Consider the following 6,000-nt stretch of genomic DNA (forward strand, 5'->3'; position numbering starts at 1 on the left):
CCGTCTTTCAAAAGCCAGGGAGTATCCTAGAACTTCTCTGTGCTTAGCCCTCCACATACGGTTCAGAGGCTGGTTCACATCTGGTTTTACACCCTGTATTTGTTACTATAAAGAAACCTGACATATTGTAACAAAACAGCTAGGCTTGACCAGAGAAAACAAGAAGTATGATAAACATGTGAGATAGACCAGTTTCAGAAAGAAAGAAAGCCAGCAAAGCAAACCAGGGTAGCTTTAACATGCTTTCTTTCTCACTTCTAGCAAATTCATGTCTATTTGTTTTGGGGATGGGGGATGGGGTCTGGGGTGGGACAGGAGGAATAAAATAAAGAGAATCTGCAAATGGAACACAGAACAGAAACCCTATTATGTAGTATTTCTGGGTTATGGCTAAGGCCAGCTTCTTGCCCGTGAGAGCATAGGAGATATTTTAGGGGTGCTATTTTGAAGTGACAGTACTTTCTGGGGTGCTAAAAAGCAGCCACTCAGGCAGCGAGGTGCTGCTCACACAGACACAAGGAAGATAGACAGATGGAACTACGAGCCAGGAAGTGGCTGCTTCTCCCCGCCCTCTCCCGGGGAGGCATGAGAGGAGAGTTAGATGCAATGCCACAACTGCAGCCACCAAAATCAACTCTCCTTTCCTCAAGACCTCCTCTCTGGCTCTTAGAGAACAGGCACCTCCCACCTCTGCCTCATTCCCCTGGGGCGCCAGGAGCGCTGGGTGCTGGGGCAGGGTCAGCTTGAGTTGGAAAACTGGAACACAGGGCTGACCCACCCTCCGTCCCTCGTCTGGGGCCTTGGTTAAGGTTACCTGGATGCTGTAAATGCACTGTGGGCTGTGAGTGGATGTGGTGAGCAGTCACAGCAACAACTCCAAGGGAAACAAAGAGACCACAAAAAATAACAGGCAAAAGCAGTGATCCAAACCCAGGCTTGGCTGGTTCCACGTGCCTGCAATGCACTAAGTGGTGAGGAGCCTCAGTGATGGCGGAGCGCCGGTGACGGGGAGCTGCACTAAGAGGACACCACATGTTAGCTCAGCAGTGGCTCACAGGCTGCCTGCAGAGCTGCCCCGGTCTAGGTGAGGCCCGTGGCATCGACTCTTCCACCCCAAAGGGGACTTCAAAATGAGATGTGAAAATAGAAAATGTGGGTCCTTTGTTCCATGGTTGTATTTTATAACATATCCTAAGGAAATAATCAGAGGCGAATGTGAAGATGTGTGTATGGATGTCCACTACAGTGTTATTTATAATATTGAAAAACTGGAACTAAACCAAGTGGTTAAGAAGACGTCTGAGGAAATCAGGGCATCTACACTTGGGCTGCTGGGCCACAGCCTGATTGCTGGTGGCAGGACCTGCCTGGGAGAGGCTCCCACAGTACTGCCAAGGGAAAAGGTCAGAGTTGAAAAGGAGATTTGAGGCTCAGTTTGTAGCACCCAGATGTTCACAGGGTTATGGGGCTATAGGAGATTTCTGTTTTCTTCTCAGTGCTTCTCAATTTTCTCCAACTTTTCTGCAATAAGCATGAATGACTTTTGTAATCAGACTTTAAAAGTCTACTAAATGTGATTTATTTTTTTTTTACATGGACATACTTCAACTTCAGCATTAATTTCTCTTTTGTACAAAAGAGAAAAACACACATAAAAGTGCTCTGAATGATAGACCTACAGGGTGTTTGTAACTCTCTATAGCTCTTTAATGTCTCAAAATGATAGAAGTAAATAAAATTTTATTTAATTTTTTTAATTAAAAATTAAAGCTACTAGTTTCATAAAAGCTCTATGCAGGCCCTGGCCGGTTGGCTCAGCGGTAGAGCGTCGGCCTAGCGTGCGGAGGACCCGGGTTCGATTCCCGGCCAGGGCACACAGGAGAAGCGCCCATTTGCTTCTCCACCCCTCCGCCGCACTTTCCTCTCTGTCTCTCTCTTCCCCTCCCGCAGCTGAGGCTCCATTGGAGCAAAGATGGCCCGGGCGCTGGGGATGGCTCCTTGGCCTCTGCCCCAGGCGCTAGAGTGGCTCTGGTCGCAATATGGCGACGCCCAGGATGGGCAGAGCATCGCCCCCTGGAGGGGCAGAGCATCGCCCCCTGGTGGGCGTGCCGGGTGGATCCCGGTCGGGCGCATGCGGGAGTCTGTCTGACTGTCTCTCCCTGTTTCCAGCTTCAGAAAAAAAAATAAATAAATAAAAAATAAATAAAAAATAAAAAAAAAAAGCTCTATGCAGACAATGAAAAAGTAAGTTTTGACAAAAGTGGTTCAAACGCATGCTGTGCTAACGTTGAGCACCCATTAGGTCACCCATCTGCCCCAGCAAGAGACCTGGGTGTCCCCCACCCTGCCTCTCCTGCCATCACGTCTGTTTGGATTCTGCATGGGGTGGGTGTGAGCCAGACAGGCCCTCTCGGGAGGAGCAGTATAGCAAAGGTCAGAGTGAGAAGGAGCCAGCCACGCAAACCTGCAGAGGAGACTCAGAGTGTCACTGTAACTGTGCTCATACCTGGGTGTTTGTGGAGTACAGGCTGAGAAGTGGCCCTGTATGGTGCTCCTCATGGAGCCTCACAACAAAATCACTTGTGTGTGTGTGTGTGTGTGTGTGTGTGTGTGTGTGTGTGACAGACAGAGAAAGACTAGAGAGAAGGACAGCTAGGGACAAACAGACAGGAAAGGAGAGATATAAGAAGCATCAATTCTTCATTACGGCACCTCAGTTGTTCATTGATTGCTTTCTCATATGGCCCTGACCGGGGAGCTACAGCAGAGCAAGTGACCCTTTGCTCAAGCCAGCAACCATTGGGTCATGTCTATGATCCCACACTCAAACCAGAGACCCCGTGCTCAAGCTGGTGAGCCCTCGCTCAAGCCGAGTGAGCCCGCACTCAAGCTGGTGACCATGGGGATTCGAACCTGGGTCCTCTGCATCCCAGTCCGGCGCTCTATCCACTGTGCCACTGCCTGACCAGGCCAAAATCACTTGATTTGAATAAATACAGTCAGAGTAGCCTCCAGAGAGGTTGCGCTAATTTATTCTCCCACCAAACACATAGGAGAATCGGGCCACCACACCTTCAAAAAAAATTTTATGTCCCTCAGGTATGTGACCCTGAAACACTCCATCATAAATTCTTTCAACTCAGGGCTAAAATCTTAAAAGTCATGGGATCCAGGCCTGCTTTGAACAACAACAACAAAAATATCTGTTCAGGGACGATGACTGTGTCCTGAACACTCCAGGTCCAGAAAGATCAATAGCTCCCTCAGGAAGAAAGCCTCTATCTTCCAACCACAGGGCTCCTTTGGTCACCATCCCCAGAAGCACAGGTGCCACCAAGTAAATGCAATTTGACCATGAGTTTTGTTTCAATTGACAAACTTCATAAAAGTGCTCTTAGCACTCCAAGCAACCTGAGATCACCAATGTCACCATGCATCGATGTGAAAGCTCAGAAACCTGCATCCTGGTGAACCAGGACAGCTTCCTCCCGGAGCACATGCTGTTCTGATTCCTCTGGGAGGCAGAAGCCCATTCAGAGACCCGGCAGAGACCACGAGGTGTCTTAACCATCCAGATTCTCGGGTCTGACTACCAGGGACATGGACTTCTCAGAACCCTCACCTAACACCAGAAAGTTTGCTTCTTTTGGTTAAGAGGTCAGATTTTTTAGAGTCAACACAGACTGGAATATCTTTTTTTCTTCCTAGTTTTCCTCACCTGTCTAAGCCTTCAATTCTTCATCTACACATAGAGTAATACACTAAGAAGACCTGCACGCAGAGGTCTGTGAGAATGACCAGGCACACACCAAGGGGGGAGCAAATGGCTGCACCATCCTCGGCCCAGTGCTCACCATGGAGCTGCATGGCAAAAATTACCTGTTAAGAATGATACTTGCATTCAAATGAAGGTGGCTGGTTTCAAAATGAATAAAATGGCACCTGACTGATTAGCATCACCAGACCCAAATCCTCTTGACCCTGAATTTAAAGCTGACCCCAGCACTTCCCGTTATCTGCTGCCTGATAAAGGTGTGGGGTGGGAGAAATGGACTGCACTCTCCCTGCAGAGGAAGACATTTGTTTCAACACGATGCCTGCGGTTTGGGGGAGGTTGCTCTCCAAGTTATATTTTTAAGTAACAGACATCCACATTGCTTTCATGAGTACTACATTCAAATAAAAAAACCAAAAGGGAAAATCACATATGTAAACCCCTATCTGTAAGGTCGGTGGATAATGGGGGATGGTCACGTGGGGAACTCAGACCCGCGAACTTTGGCTAGGACCGCCCACAACCAAGCGCGCCAAAGGAGGCTTCGCAGGAACCATTTGGAAAAAAGTAACCGTCTACCAGCCAGTGGGAGTTCACCATGTCATATTAGCTCCACTTCGCTAAAGGGACCCTTTAAATATCTCCCACACGGTTTAATCCGTGCAACTTCCCTAGCCTCCATCTTTCTTTCCTCGGGGCCAGGGAACCTTGCTGGGTGGGATGCGCGCTCTGTACTCAATAAAGCCGTTTGCTATTCCACATTTTGTGGCTCTGGCCTCTTCCTTCCTTCTCGGCGGGGAAAAATACCTTACACTATCTATATCAGCAAGTAAAATACTACTTTAAAAATACCACCTGGAAGAACAAAGCTTATTATCCCAGGCCCAGAATTTAACCCACCAATTTAGTCTGCCCTGAGGAGGGATTCTGGGACATGGGGTGAAAACAAGGAAGCCTCATTTTACAACAATCACAGCAGAGACTGTAGAACAGTGGTTCTCAACCTGTGGGTCGCAACCCCAGCGGGGTCGCCTAAAGCCATCGGAAAATACATAATGCATATCAGGTATTTACATTCTGAATCATAACTGTAGCAAAATTACAGTTATGAAGTAGCCACCAAAATTATTTTTTGGTTTGGGGTCACCGCAACATGAGGAACTGTATTGCGGGGTCACGGCATTAGAAAGGTTGAGAACCACTGCTGTAGAAAGATCACTAGACTGTCATGTTTCACTGCAGGAACTTCCTGGCCCCTTGAAACTCACTGGTAATGCTGGTGCTCCTGGACCCAGCTTTGTTGCCCCCTGACCACCATCCATGCCTAAGTCTCAACCACACACTTCTCCCCTCCCTCGCGGGAAATTAACTCGCCAAACACATGATTCCTGTTCCTACATCTTAAGTACTCAACCTTTCCCTTTTTGGCAAACTCCTAGTCATCCTCCAAAGCTCAATATCACCTCCTCTTTAAAATCTTCCCCTCTCTCTGGAAAGTTGCCTGCTCACAAGGCCTTCAAAAACACCTGGCACTTACATATTGTCATGTTTGTTTAGAGGTGAACCTGCTCACAGGTAGTTCAAGGATGATTTCTACAGGCCCAAAGAGAAAGTTAAAGGATTTTAGACACAACAGATCACGTTTCCCTCTAACAATGTCTAAACGAGGACTCCACTAACTCTGTTTTTAACATCTTTTCGAGATCACTTCGTGGGGAGGGCGAGACCTGCGCCGGAGGACTGGGCGAAGGGCAGGATCCCTCCACGTGACAAGGGCACCTGCGGCCAGGAAGAGGACAACCTGCTAAGCTGCAGGAGGAAGGGGGAGGGGCTGGACGCGGAACCAGGAGCACGAGCAGCCGCGGGCCCCGCCAGACATTGTGGGGCTTGGGGAGCTGGATCTACCTCGGCCCGCGCGGTTTCCCGCTCCTCCTCCCGCCGGGTCGGAACCGGAACCGCCGCTGCGCGCGCACACCACGTCCGCTGGCTAAGAGCGTCCCCCGGCGTGGTGCGGCGCCCTTGCGCTGGGTTCCGAGCGTGAGTGTTCCCTCTAAATCTCCCGCGTGCGGCCTCGCCAGGAATGAGGCCCGAGAAGAGAGGGGTATTTGCTTTTAATCCCAACTTAGTAGCTCGACTGGACATGCAGCTGTAGACCAAAGCGTCTGAGAATTAGAATTTACAGCAGGTCGGTTAAAATGCATCTTGTCCCCCAGCCCTCCCTGGGA

The 6,000-nt window shown here is 49.2% G+C and overlaps 1 protein-coding gene across 2 annotated transcripts in view; it reads right to left on the reverse strand.

Annotated features, from left to right (window-relative positions):
- The window catches only part of ACSF3 (acyl-CoA synthetase family member 3), a 77,155-nt gene extending 71,407 nt beyond the window's left edge, over nucleotides 1-5,748 (reverse strand). For both annotated transcript variants that reach the window (XR_010747027.1, XM_066349677.1), the window contains exon 1: nucleotides 5,681-5,748. The gene's annotated coding sequence lies outside the window, so the exon portion shown is untranslated. The remainder of the gene's footprint in view (nucleotides 1-5,680) is intronic.
- Nucleotides 5,749-6,000: the final 252 nt, after the last annotated feature.

Source organism: Saccopteryx leptura, chromosome 9 (genome assembly GCF_036850995.1).
Source record: "Saccopteryx leptura isolate mSacLep1 chromosome 9, mSacLep1_pri_phased_curated, whole genome shotgun sequence".
Taxonomy (NCBI): Eukaryota; Metazoa; Chordata; class Mammalia; order Chiroptera; family Emballonuridae; genus Saccopteryx; species Saccopteryx leptura.